This window comes from Moschus berezovskii, chromosome 24 (assembly GCF_049115385.1).
Source record: "Moschus berezovskii isolate FMDL1 chromosome 24, NW_MosBer_1.0, whole genome shotgun sequence".
Taxonomy (NCBI): Eukaryota; Metazoa; Chordata; class Mammalia; order Artiodactyla; family Moschidae; genus Moschus; species Moschus berezovskii.
In genome coordinates this window covers 30,848,643-30,865,460 of record NC_142483.1, presented here as the reverse complement: position 1 = coordinate 30,865,460, position 16,818 = coordinate 30,848,643, and the positions used below count along the sequence as shown (strand labels likewise).

The 16,818-nt window shown below is 41.8% G+C and overlaps 1 protein-coding gene and 1 long non-coding RNA gene across 2 annotated transcripts in view; both read left to right on the top strand.

The window, feature by feature from the left end:
- The window catches only part of EIF4E3 (eukaryotic translation initiation factor 4E family member 3), a 250,464-nt gene that overhangs the window by 85,209 nt on the left and 148,437 nt on the right, over nucleotides 1–16,818 (top strand). The window lies entirely within an intron of this gene.
- LOC148774027 (uncharacterized) overlaps nucleotides 1–16,818 on the top strand; it is a 56,276-nt gene extending 39,458 nt beyond the window's left edge. The window contains exon 4 of the long non-coding RNA XR_016036132.1: nucleotides 1–16,818. This exon is cut by the window's left edge and continues 19,686 nt beyond it. This is a non-coding gene — a long non-coding RNA (uncharacterized LOC148774027).

The following is a 16,818-nucleotide window of genomic DNA, read 5'->3' as shown; positions in this document are numbered from 1 at the left end:
TCAAGTACTTTGGTTTATCATTCCTAATAAATACAGAAATTGAGTAATCAAAATGACTTACGTTCACATCGAACCGAAAGCTTTTAAGGAAGTGTCTATGTTTAAGTGAGTCCGTATTCTGCACTGGTTTTCCAGTCAAGCCCCCAGGGTCCGTTCTGACAGTGCTGGGATAAAGCTGGGCTCAAGAAAAAAAATAAAGCGTCATCTCTAAGAAGCAGGAATCCCTGCCACTGGCACTTTTCCAGCGATGTCATGGTAATAGCGGCCTCTGAGATTTTAAGGAGTCCTCCATGTAGTCACACTGTCCATCTCATCCATCAAACAAATATTTTCTTCAGGGCAGCAAGATTTCTTACTTATTTCACTCCCCCAGCGCCGTTCATAAAAGCACCATGGTGGTTTACATGTTTATAGTGATGTTAGCAGTTATGTTATTAAATCAAAGTGATCATTAACCATGTTCATATAGTTTCTGTGGCATTTGGCCCTTTAGTGCTTTAGAATATCGAACATCCTGTTAAGCAGGTGTCTGAAGAGCAGGACGGAGAGGCTAGTGCTTGCTTTGGGAACCAAGGTTCTGTAGCACAAGCCCATCCAATAGAGACACAGCCATCGGTGTGACTAAAACACACTGTGAAATGCAAAATCTCACAATAGAAATGGAAGGACTTACGGAGAAAGTTGGGTGAGGGACATAACACAAAACATTGTCAATGACACATTAAAAAAAAAGAACATAGTAAAAACAACCCAGTTTCGCATATGTTCACTGATTAAGATTATATAAGTACTATGCTATATATTGCGTTTTACCTTGGAAAAGACCTGGAGTTTGCTTGAGGAGGTGGCGTCCACACGCAGTGGGTGGCTGCCTGTGAGTTACAGTGCATGGTGGAAGGCGGATATTTTAAACTTGGATGGAGGTTTGTAGCACCAGATGTGAATGCATGTGGTGCATAATCCGTATGGTGAACTGGGGTAGCTGGTTGATGTTGAACGCTGTGCATGTGTGAGCATCTGTGTATTCCCACACCACTTGGTTCAGCTGGGTACAGTTTTCTGGACTCACCTTGTATTCCGTACAGACGTAAGTAGAGGCAGTATTTGTATTATGCTCAGATCACTTCTCAGAGTATCAGTCATGTTGGAAGAAATTCATATTTTCAAAATAAGCATAACTTATTTTGTGCAAGCTATATACAAATTAGTAATACATGTATAATATATACTGTATATTTACAGTTAACGAAAACAAGACCAGGAGCTGACTGTGGCTCAGATCATGAACTCCTTATTGCCAAATTCAGACTTAAATTGAAGAAAGTAGGGAAAACCACTAGACCATTCAGATATGACCTAAATCAAATCCCTTATGATTATACAGTGGAAGCGAGAAATAGATTTAAGGGACAAGGTCTGATAGATAGAGTGCCTGATGAACTATGGATGGAGGTTCATGACACTGTACAGGAGACAGGGATCAAGACCATCCCCATGGAAAAGAAATGCAAAAAAGCAAAGTGGCTGTCTGAGGAGGCCTTACAAATAGCTGTGAAAAGAAGAGAAGCGAAAAGCAAAGGAGAAAAGGAAAGATATAACCATCTGAATGCACAGTTCCAAAGAATAGCAACGAGAGATAAGAAAGCCTTCCTCAGTGATCATTGCAAAGAAATAGAGGAAAAACAACAGAATAGGAAAGACTAAAGATCTCTTCAAGAAAATGAGAGATACCAAGAGAACATTTCATGCAAAGATGGGCTCGATAAAGGACAGAAATGGTATGGACCTAACAGAAGCAGAAGATATTAAGAAGAGGTGGCAAGAATACACAGAAGAACTGTACAAAAAAGATCTTCATGACCAAGATAGTCACAATGGTGTGATCTCTCACCTAGAGCCAGACATCTTGGAATGTGAAGTCAAGTGGGCCTTAGAAAGCATCACTAGGAACAAAGCTAGTGGAGGTGATGGAATTCCAGTTGAGCTATTTCAAATCCTGAAAGATGATGCTGTGAAAATGCTGCACTCAATATGCCAGCAGATTTGGAAAACTCAGCAGTGGCCACAGGACTGGAAAAGGTCAGTCTTCATTCCAATCCCAAAGAAAGGCAATGCCAAAGAATGCTCAAACTATTGCACAGTTGCACTCATCTCACACGCTAGTAAAGTCATGCTCAAAATTCTCCAAGCTAGGCTTCAGCAATATGTGAACCGTGAACTCCCAGATGTTCAGGCAGGTTTTAGAAAAGGCAGAGGAACCAGAGATCAAATTGCCAACATCCGCTGGATCATGGAAAAAGAAAAGAGTTCCAGAAAAACATCTATTTCTGCTTTATTGACTATGCCAAAGCCTTTGACTGTGTGGATCACAATAAAATTCTGAAAGAGATGGGATTACCAGACCACCTGACCTGCCTCTTGAGAAACCTATATGCAGGTCAGAAAGCAACAGTTAGAACTACTGGACATGGAACAACAGACTGGTTCCAACTTGGAAAAGGAGTACGTCAATGCTGTATATTGTCACCCTGCTTATTTAACTTATATGCAGAATACATCGTGAGGAACGCTGGGCTGGTTGAAGCATAAGCTGGAATCTCGATTGCCAGGAGAAATATCAATAACCTCAGATATGCAGATGACACCACCCTTGTGGCACAAAGTGAAGAGGAACTCAAAAGCCACTTGATGAAAGTGAAAGAGGAGAGTGAAAAAGTTGGCTTACAGCTCAACATTCAGAAAACGAAGATCATGGCATCTGGTCCCATCATTTCATGGGAGATAGATGGGGAAACAGTGGAAACAGTGTCAGACTTTATTTTTGCGGACTCCAAAATCACTGCAGGTGCTGATTGCAGCTATGAAATTAAAAGACGCTTACTCCTTGGAAGGAAAGTTATGACCAACCTAGATAGCATATTAAAAAGCAGAGACATTCCTTTGCCAACCAAGGTCCATCTAGTCAAGGCAATGGTTTTTCCCGTGGTCACGAATGGATGTGAGAGTTGGACTGTGAAGAAAGCTAATCGCCGAAGAATTGATACTTTTGAACTGTGGTGCTGGAGAAGACTCTTGAGAGTCCCTTGGACTGCAAGGAGATCCAACCAGTCCATTCTAAAGGAGATCAATCCTGGGTGTTCATTGGAAGGACTGATGCTGAAGCTGAAACTGCAATACTTTGGCCACCTCATGCGACGAGTTGACTCACTGGAAAAGACTGTGATGCTAGGAGTGATTGGGGGCGGGAGGAGAAGGGGACGACAGAGAATGAGATGGCTGGATGGCATCACTGACTCGATGGACATGAGTTTGAGTGAACTCCGGGAGTTGGTGATGGACAGGGAGGCCTGGCGTGCTGCGATTCATGGGGGTTGCAGAGTCGACACGACTGAGCGACGGAACTGAACTGAACTGAAGTATATATATATTGTATATATAACAATGTAAGTAGTAGAACTGCCTGTATAATAGAAACCACAAATATTAGCCATATATATGATGTTAAATTTCCTAATAGCCACATTTTAAAATGTAAAAAATACCTGCTTCCTCTTTAGGTGAAGTTAATTTTTATAAGATCTTTTATTCTAGTATGCTCTGCATATTATTTCAGCATGCAGTCAGTATTAAAAAGGAGATGTGTTGTCTTCTTTTTTATACTAAGTCTTTGAAATTGTGTATGTCTTTAACACTTACAAAACCATCTCAATTCAGACTAGTCACATTTCAAGAGGTCCATAACCACATGTAGCTTGTGGCTAACATATAGTGAAAGTATTGAGTATAAAATTATTGGATAGCATCACTGTAGAGAATAAGTAGAATTTGAAGTGTAAAGTAGAAATTCATTGTAGGGTGTAGGATCTCCCTGAAGTATAGTTGAGTTACAACTTAACTTCTATGCTGCAGATGATTCAATGATACATGTATGTACATTCTTTTTCATCTTCTTTTCCATTATGGTTTATCATAGGATATTGAATATTGTTCCCTTTGGTGTACAGTGAGACCTTGTTACTTACAGGATCTCCCTCTTTCTGTTGACCGAAGCTAAAGGTCAGGTGCATCCTTTAAGATATATAAGTATATATATTTACTTAAGAAATTGAGACTGTGTTTAGAAAGCAGATCTCTCTGTGTAACCGTTACAGATCCACTTCATTTATAGCTCACTGTTTTTTGAGTGTGCGCTGAACAAATGTTTTAATGTTTTCTTAAAAAAAGAGTAAAAACATAAAATTGCTGTCTTAACCAGTTTGGGTTAAAATGTGGTTAAAAAATTACCATTTTAATTGTGTTTAAGTAAATAATTCAAGTGTTAACTATATTCACATTGTTCTGAAACAGATCTCAAAAACTTTTTTGTCTTGTAAATCTGAAACTCTGTACCATTTTTCTCCTTTCCCCAGTCCTTGGTAACCACCACTGTACTTTCTGTTTCTAGGGCTTTGACTATTTTAGATACTGCATGTAAGTGGAATCATGCAGTGTTTTTGTAACTGGCATATTTCATTTAGAATAATGTCCTTAAGGTTAATCACCCATGTTGTAGCATGTGTCAGAATTCCTTCCTTTTTTAAGACTGAAGAGTATTCCATTGTGTGTGTGTGTGTGTGTATGTATCAGTTTATTCATTCATTGATGGGCATGTCTCTGATTACTGATAACTGAGCATCTTTTCAATGCATGTTGGCCATTTGTATGTCATCTTTGGAGAAAAGATGGGTTCTTTGCCCATTTTTTAATTGAATTATCTGGGTTTTTATTGTTGAGTTTTAGAAGTTCTTTTTATATTCTGGATATTAATCCCTTATTCTGGATGTTAACCCAAATATTTTTTAACAGGAAAATATTTTTCCCATTCTGTAGGTTGCCTTTCACTCTGTTGATTGTATCCTTTGATGCACAAAAGTTTTTAAGTTTGATGTAATCTTCTCTAGTTTTCCTTTTGTTACCTGTGTTTTTGGTATAATACCCAAGAAATCATTGCCAAGTCCAGTGTCATGAAGATTTTCCCCTATGTTTTCTTCTAGGAATTGTATAGTTTTAGGTCTTATGGTTAGGTCTTTTAATCTGTTTTGGGTTAATTTTTATTAGTAGTGTAAGATAAGGATCCAGCTTCATCCCTTTACATGTGATACCAGTTTTCTCAATCCATTTGTTGAAGAAACAGTTCTTTCTTCACTGAGTGGTCTTGGCACCCTTGCTGAAGTTGATGGAATGGTTCACTTTTGACAAGTTATTTATTAATAAGTGTCAAAGCAGTCTTGGATGGTCATGCAAATGTCACTTGCATTTGTGAATTTTTTCAGGTTAGGAGGCAGCCCTCGAAATCTATTGCAGTTGCTTAATTGTCATGTGTTTGGCCTGTAGTAAGCACTCAATAAATGTTTCCTGAGTTGCGTTTAACTCATTTGTCAAGTTGTCATCTGTGGTAGAGTGTAAATTCTTGAATGGCAATATTCAAGGATTGAAACGATAGATAAGAATTTTCTTCATTTTGGCTTATGTTTCTGACCCACCCATTCTTTCATTCACTAAACATTGACAGCCTACACCTTGTCTCTCACCATCTGCATTCTCATACTCCATAGATCGACCAGACTCAGTTTTTCAGTTCCCTGCACATAGCATGCTCTTTCCTCCTTAGCCTTTGCACAAGAACTTCTATATCTGGTTAATTCCTATTTCCCGACTCTGGCCTCAGCCTACACATCTCTTCCTAGCCTTCTCTAGGTCTGAGTTCCCAGTCTGTCAGCTGCACCAATGGCATGCTCCACCGTCAAGGCCCTGTGCTATCATTACTACTGAATTTTCTGCCTCTGAATTTGCTTATGAGCTCTGCAAGGGTGTAGACCATATTTTTTTGTACTTGTCTGCAGCTTGCACACTTTCACAGGGAGAGTTGAAGACCCTGAAAGTATTATGGGCAAAGCTATGATGGGTCTCAGGATGAACCCTGAGGGAAGATGGGTCAGATTACAAGAACCTCTGTGCTTCAGTGCTTGCAGTTTCCAAAATAATCCTCATACAGCAGGGGATTTTTTAAAATCTAAGCATAACATGTTACACCCTCACTGAAATCCTTTCAGTGGCTGTTAGAATAAAATCTAAAGTCCTAATTATCACACAGAAGGCCTTCCTAACTCTGGCCCACCTCTCCTTCTCTATTATATACACTCTTGTTGATTCCTGTCCTTTCTCTCCTCTGATCTCCTTCCCTTTTTCTTGGACCTGCAAGCTCTCTCCCTTCTCCAGGTCACTGCCTGTGCTGTTACTTCTGCTGACAGTACCTTCCTCCACCCCCCAAATCTTCCTGTATTTGGTTTATTCTCCACATTCCAGCTCCCACATTACTTCCTTCTGTGCCCACCTTACTGAATATGGCCTTTCTCAATTTCTTTATCTTGTCATCCTCCTGTATTTCTTTCATAAAACTTATCTCTGCAGGTGATGATATGTTGCTTTATTTGTCTCTCTTTCTCATTAGAGTTAAAGCTCTTGAAGGCTGGGCTCTGACTGACTTGTTCACAGCTGCATCTCAAGCTCCTGTAATTTTAGGTTCTTGGCAGTAATTTTGAGTGAGTGAATAAGATTGTATTTGGTGTATTTGGGAATGGGAGGAAAGGGTCAGTTAGACATGTTTAAGAGAGGGTATAAAATCTAGCTTAGGATCAATAGACATTTTGTCTCAGTTTGGCTATCCCCATAAACAGGCCCTGATGTGAGGATTCCTATACAAGTAGTTTATCTGGGAGATGATGCTAGGAACCACTGGCAAGGTAGTGGGGAAGCAAGTCAGGTTAGGGACGTCAGCCAGTTATCAAGGGTGTTGCCATTGTAGTAACTGGAGCTTTCTTGGGTGGAACACGTGTCTCTGTGTGATCCAGCGGGGTGAAGGCAGTGCCTTGGGAGACTTAATTTCTGGCACTCTGGCCCATGGGGAAGAGTGGGCTTCAGGTGTGCCACACCAGGTAAGGCCCCCCAAAATATGAACTAGACACCATTAGCATATTTTGCATGTATCCGTCATGAAACAGGGCCCATGAAAGGGGACCATCCAGATGTCTTATAATGTGTCAAGTTTGGGGAATTTGTAGGCATTGCCTATAGAATATCCAGATGAAGATAGCCAATGGGCAGTTGCAAGTATTTGCGTAGAGCTCTGAGGAAAGTTTGTGACTATAGGATGTGTTTGACAGTTGTTGGCCAGTGAGGGCATGCTTGAGCCATGGGGTTGGATCAGGTGGTCCTTGTTTACTGAGCCATGTGGCAATATTTTTCATCATTGATCTTTTTTTTTGTCTTAAGGTGATCTTTTCATGTGTCCTTGATGACACTGTCATACTCTTCTTTCCCGTCTGCCTTTGTAGCATCTGACAGATAATTTATGGAGTAGATGGGAAGAAGGTTGTGGAGAGGCAGGGGAAGAAGCTGCCCCAGAGGCTTAGGAGAAGCAATTTGGGATGTGTATGAGAGTGAAGGAAGCAAACGTGATAACTGCAAGCAATGGAGGGAAATGATCAATTCAAGTCCTGCATGAAATCAAGAATTTGGATTCTGAGATTTTTCTTTATCTGATTAACAAATCTTTCCTATTGCATTTCAAAGTTTAAAGATGTTGAAGGGAGGGCGGGCTGCATCTTCCTATTGGGCAGGACCTGGGAATGCAGGATGAGTACTGTCAGAGACCAGTTGTGTAGGTTAGCTGTTGCCAAATAGCAAGTGGTAACAAAATGTTGGTGGCATTTAAAGAAGGGCATCTGTTTAGCTCCCATGTCCCATAGCTTGGGGTTAGATGACCAAGATTGGAGCTGGCTGGGTGAGTGCCCTACTGCTGCTGGGATCCTTTGGGCTACTAGCTTGGGAAGTACCAGAGCACAAGGCAACATGCCCAGCCTCACCAGTGCTTTTGAGCCTTTGGTCGTGTCATACCTATTAACATCCCTTTGGCCAAAGCAAGTCACATGGCCAAGCCTGAAGTCAGGAGGTCCCCACTCTGTCCATGATGGGGTAGGAAGTGGGTATTTCTGAATGATATTCTGATCTACCACATAAAACAAAGGGTCAGAGAAAAAAAGAAGCCAAAGGAGCCCCCCGCTAACTTCTTTCCTGAGCTACACAGCATTATTTTTCTTGTACTCTTGATTTTCCAAGCCCTAGAAAGGGTGCCATTGATTTGCTTAGGGTTAGCAGTGTGAGTGGATTAGACAGAACTAACTGCAAGACTTGGCTGCTTCCTCTTCAGAAGAATGCAGACAGGGACAATTATGGGGAGACCCACCTCACAGCGGACTTTAGCTTTGAATCCAACTTTTGCACGCCAGCATTATGGGTGTACTTTGAGAGGCCTTGCTACTTCTGAGTACAGTCTCTCTCTCTCCACATGGCTGAAGATCTGATAGAGAAGGTATTGGCAAGGTGAAGAAATAGGGAGAATTGATGATTTGGAATAGTTTTTATCTCCTCTTTTTGTCACAAGCATTCACAATTCTTTATCTTCTAAATCTTAAGTTTATTAATCAGCCTGAGGCAAGGAGATAAAAATATGCTGATACAATTACAGGGGGCTGAGCTCATAATTATCATCAAAGAGTACAATTGAAAACACTTTTTATTTAAATATTTATCTTAGAGAATTTCGGCTTGTGAGTTTACAGTGCTTCTAGGGAGCATGGCAGTTTGAGAGACAATGACCTGTTCCTTCTGGTTCTTTTAATGACTGTCAGAGCCTGGAAGTTTTCTTCCTGGAATCTATTTTCCCCAGCAGTGCCAGGCACATGGTAATGACTCGGTAACATTTTCATGGAGTGAATAAACTGTAAAATTGGAACAGAACTGTCCATGGATATAGTAAGAATATGAATGAAATGACATTTAAAAGATTTTTTAGTCTTAAAGGTAAAAAATTCTGAATTCTCCCTGCTTTGAATGGGATATAAATTCAAGAGTATATGATTTTGTACAATGTAAGGACTGTAAATATCCCCAAATTATATAAAGAAGCTTTTTCTTACCCCTTGAACCTCAGGTACAGGATTTTATGGGGTCTTCCAAACAGAGCATGTTTTATGCACAAAGGGTTTTGTTTTTTGCAGTGTATATTTTTTATTGACAGCTTTAATGATGCAGGACTGATTCCTATGTTAGAGAGTATCAGTTACTTGGTTAATTACATTTATCACCCAGAATCCTTTGTCTCTTCATAGCCACTGAGTATTTGGAATTTTTGTCTGTTACTTGTGTATTTCTCTCACTGCAGTGAATATGGTTTTTATACTTATGTGAAACTGCTAATGTATTGCTTGGTAGATCATGAGCAATGGACTTCTGACAGCTCTGTTCATTAGTCAGTGTGGGGTAAAAAATAAAAGAAACCACATTGATACGGAAACAGAGTGTGAGCCAGCAATTACCATCAGAGAGCACAATTGAAGCCACATTTTATTAAAATATTTATCTTGTGAATTGATTCATACAAAACAAGAAGCCGTTTTTTTATTTATGAATGGCTTCGCCGCTGAAATTTGAAGAGCGAGATGGCTATTTGAGTTGGGTTTGATGCAGTCCATGGCTTAGTGTACAGAGAGCTAAATAACGCCAAATTATTCATTGTGATGTATCATTAAGATTGCTATGTGTGAATGTGTAGAAAGATGATAACGCCGTGCAGCTGTTCACTTTGGAATTCCAACTTTGCATAGTAAGGAGGAAAAAAAGCTGATGCATAACTTTTAGTACCAATAATAATAGCAAATATCCAGAGATGCCAACCATGGGCCAATTGTATTTTATATATTAACCTGTGAGGTGAGTACTGTTACAACTTTACAGGTGAGGAAGCAGGGGTACAGTGAGATGAAAGGATTTAGCCAAGTTCACATCAGAGTGTGGGACAGGACTTCTGGGAGTCCTTGGCAAAGACCCCACTCCTTGCTGGTCCTCCTTCATGTCTGGTAGCTCTTGATGGAGATAGACTACTTTAGCTGATACATCAATGGGGACGAATCTGTGTTCTCTGGCTTCAAGGACTTCCAGTAATGGCAATTGCAAAAATCTTCCAGATAGCTGGCATCCATTTCATTAGCCTATTTAGAAAGATCAGGCCAGGAGAACTCTGATGTGGGCACTCACCACACATCTCTCTTTATCACTAAACAGGTGATAAAGAGGTTTGACCTTCCCTCCCTTCCTGGTACTCCATACACAAGGGGAGACCTTCCCCTCATGTCTGACAACCAGGTTGTAGACCAGAGCTCATTTGCCAGTTACATTATATAGGAATTTACATTACTGTAGATAAAGGAGCTCCAAGCATCAGTTTGTGTGAGCACTTGGGACCCGTGGGAGACACCTAAAACAAAATCTTAAAAATAAATATTGGCCTGTGGAAGGGACCATGAAAAACAAAATCACTAACTGTAGATATTGTTTAGAAGATGAAAGATGAAGGAAAAGGAACAAAAAGAGATAAACATGTTGTAAATAAAGTTATAAATAAGGAAAACAAAAGAAAGATCCACTTTTCTATTGCGTATATTGGGAGGAGATCTATAGACTAACTGGGTTTAAACACTTTTGCTATTTAAAGAAGTCCTTCCAGAACAGTGGAGTATGGATGTGGCATCACTTCATTCCAAGGACTGGTTGAAATATTCATTTTTCTAAGTATACCCAGATGTGTTAAAATCTGAACACTGATTCATAGTAACCAAACTCACAAGAGATGGATATAAAGCCAGTATGTAATTCGTTTATGATGCTCTCTGTCACTACAGAAACTATGACATTCTCATGCTCACTGAGCTTTGTACTGTCTCCCTATGGACAGAGCTTCATGGAAAGCAATATTATGGATTAGAAAGTTGCTTCCTTAAACGTGGTCATAGGAAGGGAAATTAGTCTTGTGACCTCAAAGGATGGTGTGTTAGTTGAGACTGTCTCCAAGGCAAATTATTAGAAATCAAACTTCAGTTGGCTTAAGCAAAAGTTACCTTATTTGCTCCTGGGACAAGGAGGTCAAAGGGTTCTGACACAGCTGGATCCAGGAGTTGGAACAGTGTCAGCTAGATTCTACTTCTCTGTCATTTAGCATGCAGTTGGGTTGTAGGCTTTATGATGGTACGGAGACATGTCTCTTAAAAAGTCTTGTCCCTTGGCCATTGCTTGGTGAGGATCTGTTGAATACCCAGCGAAAAAGTTCTTGAGCCAAGACACTTTCTTCCCAGGAAGTTCTGGAAAGTAACTTAAATTTTGTCCCTCTGTAGAAACACTGTAGACTTTCTTCAACCTTTTTCATCCTAAGAATCACTTTAAAATATCCATTCCCAGCCCTTTCTCCTGTGGAGCTGATGCAGTGGATTTGGTCAGAGTCAATAACCTGTGCTTTTAACTAAAGGGGAAGGGATTTCTATGTTTAGGAGGGGAGAGTCACTGGTGTGGGTCGACACTGATCAAATTTTAATGTGCGTAAGAATGGTGTGGGTGGGGATCTTGTTAAAACACAGGTTCATTACTTAAAAAACAGAGACTGACAGAGAATGAATTTACGGTTGCTGGTGGAGAAGGGGTAGTTAGGGAGTTTGGGATGGACATGTACACACTGCTGTATTTAAAATAGAAAACCTGGAGAAGGAAATGGCATCCCACTTCAGTACTCTTGCCTGGAAAATCCCATGGATGGAGGAGCCTGGTAGGCTACAGTCTGTGGGATCGCACAGAGTCGGACACAACTGAGTGACTTCACTTTGACTTTTCACTTTCATGCATTGGAGAAGGAAGTGGCAACTCACTCCAGTGTTCTTGCCTGGAGAATCCCAGGGACGGGGGAGCCTGGTGGGCTGCCGTCTGTGGGGTCATGCAGAATCGGACATGACTGAAGCGACAGCAGCAGCAGCAGCATTACATAAACATGCCTTTCACTCAGGAGTACTATCTGGTGGGTTATAGGAAACTCTTCAACTTTGAGAGTACATGCAAAATTTAAAATGATACAAGTAAAAAAAGAAAAAATAGAAAACCAACAGGGGCCTACTGTATAGCACATGGAACTCTGCTCAGTGTTATGTGGCAGCCTGGATGGGAGGGGAGTTTGGGGGAGAATGGATGCCTGTATATGTATGGCTGAGTCCCTTTGCTGTTCACTTGAAACTATGACAACGTTGTTAATCGACTGTACCCCAATACAAAATAAAAAGTTTTAAAAAGTCAATATTAATTGAAAAAATTTTTTGAGTGACTTGTTCTACATTAAAAAGAAATGGAAGTTACCTAACAACAACAGAAAACACAGATTCATATGTGGTAAGTCTTAGATGGGTCAGAAATTCTGCAATTCTAATAGGCTCCTGGGTGATATGAATGCTGCTGATCTGGGGGGCACACATTGGAAACCACTGATCTGCAAACCATTGGTTCTCAACTGGAGTCCGTTGTGCACACCAGAGGACATTAGGCAGTGTCTGGAGACTTTTTTGATGATCACAACTGAGGGAGGCATTCTACTGGCACCTAGTGGGTAGAGCCCAACAGTGCTGCTGAAGATCCTACTATGTGTAGCACAGCCCCCAACCATAGAATTATCCAGTCCCAAATGTGACACGGCTGCTGTTGAGGAAGCCTGCTGTGGAGTGTCTCCTCTGTGTAGCACGTTGCTGTTCTTGGTTAGCTATACTTGCTATACTTGGTTCAGTTCAGTTGCTCAGTTGTGTCCGACTCTTTGCAACCCCATGAATCACAGCACGCCAGGCCTCCCTGTCCATCACCAACTCCCGGAGTTCACTCAGACTCATGTCCATTGAGTCAGTGATGCCATCCAGCCATCTCATTCTCTGTCATCCCCGTCTCCTCCCGCCCCCAATCCTTCCCAGCATCAGAGTCTTTTCCAGTGAGTCAACTCTTCGCATGAGGTGGCCAAAGTATTGCAGTTTCAGCTTTAGCATCAGTCCCTCCAATGAACACCCAGGATTGATCTCCTTTAGAATGGACTGGTTGGATCTCCTTGCAGTCCAAGGGACTCTCAAGAGTCTTCTCCAACACCACAGTTCAAAAGCATCAGTTCTTCGGCGATCAGCTTTCTTCACAGTCCAACTCTAACACCCATACATGACCTCTGGAAAAACCATTGCCTTGACTAGACGGACCTTGGTTGGCAAAGTAATGTCTCTGCTTTTTAATATGCTATCTAGGTTGGTCATAACTTTCCTTCCAAGGAGTAAGCGTCTTTTAATTTCATGGCTGCAATCAGCATCTGCAGTGATTTTGGAGCCCCCAAAAATAAAGTCTGACACTGTTTCCACTGTTTTCCCATCTATTTCCTATGAAGTGATGGGACCAGATGCCATGATCTTTGTTTTCTGAATGTTAAGCATTATTTGCTGCCTCCACAGTCTAGTCTGGTCCCCTCGGGGTTCCCTGATGATTCTTTGTTTGGATTTTAACTATTGTTGAAGTACTTAAATCACATATTGGCCCTGAGAACAATAGCCAGTGTGATCACTCCTTGAGACCTTTCTGTGCCAGGCGTTGTTCAAGGCATATCATGCACAGAGTGTAAGGTACATTTGACCCTTGAACAACACAAGTTTGAACTCTGTGTGTCCACTTGTATGCGGATTTTTTTCAGTAAAGCCATACTACAGCACTGTACAATCCAAGGTTGGTTGAATCCCCAGACGTGGAACCAGAGATATAGAGGGTCAACTGTAAAGTTATACATGGTTTTTCAATTGCATGGGTGGGTTGACGCCTCTACCCCCCACATTGTTCAAGGGTCAACTGTAGATAATATTATTATCCCATTTTCTTAATGTAAAGTCTGAGGCTCTGAGAGGTTAAACAGCTTTCTTGGGTTATTTCTGCAGCTGACCCAAACTGTAAAAAAAAAAGAAAAGAAAAAAATCACAATAATTGTAAAATCATTGGTTATTGCATAAATAGCATGTGAATGTAGTACAAGTCAAAAAACACGTAAAAGCACACACAGAGAAAGAAATCGGTTCCTCCTCTTGCTGCCAGCCACACCTCTCTTTCCCAGAGGCTGTTTGTTCTCAGTTTCTTGGGTGTCCTTTCAGAAAGAGTCTCTGTATCAAAAGATAGATATTAATAATTTACACAGAATGATAGGCTACTGTATTAGTTTCCTAGGGCTGTCATAACAAATCACTTCAGACCGGGTAGCTTGAAACAACAGAAATTTATTGTCTTGCAGCCCAGAAGCTGGGAGTCCGGTTGCTGGTAGAATAAGTTTTTCTGAAGGTTCTGAGGGAGCATGTTCATACCTCTCCACTAGCTTCTGTGGCTGCATCACTCCAATCTTTGCTCTCATCTTCACGTGACCTTCTATGTCTGTATCCACATTTCTCTCTTGTAAAAACATCAGTGTCTTGATTTTAGCCTACCCTAATCCAGTAGGTGTGGTTCTAAGGGAACAACGCATAAGCCGGTTCACATTTCTAACAGCCCTTACACAGCATCACCCTTATTCTGAAGCACAGGGAGGTAAAGTTACTGGCCCAGGATCCCTTAGCCTGCCTGTGGGCAGTCTGGCTCCAGGATATGTGTGCAAACGCGCTTGTCTCTCCTCTGCTGTATTTTGAGTCAGGCTCCTAAATGCTTCGGAGAAGGCAATGGCAAGCCACTCCAGTACTCTTGCCTAGAAAATCCCATGGACAGAGGAGCCTGGTGGGCTACAGTCCATGGGGTCGCTACTAGTCGGACAAGACTGAGCGACTTCACTTTCACTTTTCACTTTCATGCATTGGAGAAGGAAATGGCAACCCACTCCAGTGTTCTTGCCTGGAGAATCCCAGGGATGGCGGAGCCTGGTGGGCTGCCGTCTATGGGGTCGCACAGAGTTGGACACGACTGAAGCGACTTAGCAGCAGCAGCAGCAATCCAGTAGGACCTCATTTTCTGCAAATAAGGTCATATTCCAAGGTACCAGGGATAAGGATTTCAGCACGTTTTTGAGGGGAACACAGTTCAACTGTCAACAACCAACAAGTTTTGCTTTATCTTACTTTTTTTTCATTTAATATGTGTTGGGTGTTGGTCCATGTCTGTAGCTAAAGAGTTGCCCTTTCAGTGGCCATATCAGATTCCACTGTATGAGCATACCATAATCATTTAATAAGTTATCTGTTAGTGGATGTTTAGGTTTGACAAATCTTCTATTTGGTACTCGTTTTTCTTTCCCTCTATTTTTAGAGCATAACCAAGCAAATGGGAAAATAAATTACTCCCCACACATTCACATGTCTTGATTTCTCAATCAGGAATGACCAATAAAAACCTATTCTAGAAAGTCCAGAAATCTCTTTTGTTTCCTAGCATGGAGGAGCACAGTTTCACAAACTCTTGTTGAGTGATGACTGTTATGGTTCACAACCTTTGCTGGACATCACCAGCACCATTTGGGGAACTGCTAAAAATACAGATTGTGCATCGCAGGCAGATTCTTCACTGTCTGAACCACCAGGGAAGCCCACAGATTGTGGGGCCCCACACCAAACCATCTCCCAAGGAAGTATGGCCCTGGGAGGCATATTATTAAGAAACTACCCTGTGGTTCTAGCAGATAATTCAGATAGAGAGCCCCCAAACTGTGTGCCTTTAATTGTGTCTTGTACTGGGAAGCTGGTGATAAATATAGTTCAGTCCTTGACCTCAAGGAGCCTGTGGTTTCTTAAAGAAAACAGAACCTTGAACAGATTGTTATGATCTAAGAAAACACGAGCCATCAGCACACCCCAGGTTGTAGAGGCTGGATGGGATGCAAGGGAGGGAGCTGATGCCTTCGCTGAAAGTTGTAAGGTAACAATGAGCTAAGAGGTAGAAGGGCAATCTGGGCAGAAGATGCAGCATAAGCACAGGCACAGTGCAGAACCACATTTATGTGTGGGGAGAACCTCCAGTGTGTGGGTGTCATGGAAATGCAGTGCAGGAGGTGGGAAGGAAGCATGTGGGTGTAGGGAGGGCAGCCAGTGTTACATCACACTGGCCTTCTGTATCCCTCCTGGTCTGCTGCTGCTGCTGCTAAGTCGCTTCAGTCATATCCGACTCTGCGCGACCCCATAGATGGCAACCCACCAGGCTCTCCCGTCCCTGGGATTCTCCAGGCAAGAGCACTGGAGTGGGTTGCCATTTCCTTCTCCACCTCCTGGTCTACTCATGCCTAAAATGAAGCAGCAAGCTGATACATGATTGGTCCCTAAGGTCCCCTCAGGCAAACTTGCTCACCCAGGAGGGTGAGCCCAGAGGTCTGAGGAGACTGATAAAGTGTGTCTCAGTCATGCTCTTGGCAGCCTGAGCCCTGGGGTGGAGATGGTGACAGAGAAGACCAGAAGCAGCAAACGTTAGGTTGCCATCAATAACAGGAAAGGAGTGAATGGGGGAACAGCATCCCTTACAATCCCATCCTTGTATTTTAAGGAAACTGATGATGCAGAAATTGGTAAGAGGCTGGGGGAAGGTGAAAAGAAACCAGAACCATGGCTATATGGAGGGTAGCCATCTGGAGTCAAGTCTGCCTCATCAAACAATCCCTAATTGTTTTTAATAAGGTACATAAGTTATGTTTGGCTTCCTCTGCTCTGCGTAGTCTCCCTGTTGAGACTGTTTTTTATTTTCTTATGAAACAATAAGGCCAATATAATTAAAGAGCAGTGAACATATTCACTTCCCAGTGACTGGTGCAGGTAATTATGAGTGCCTTCTTGGAGGAAGGGTGGTTGTTTATCTTCTTTGTGTTGCAATTTTAATAAAGAAGGAGATGGCAGGGAAAGATGAGTGCTGGTGAAGTTCCAGTCTTCATTCGTC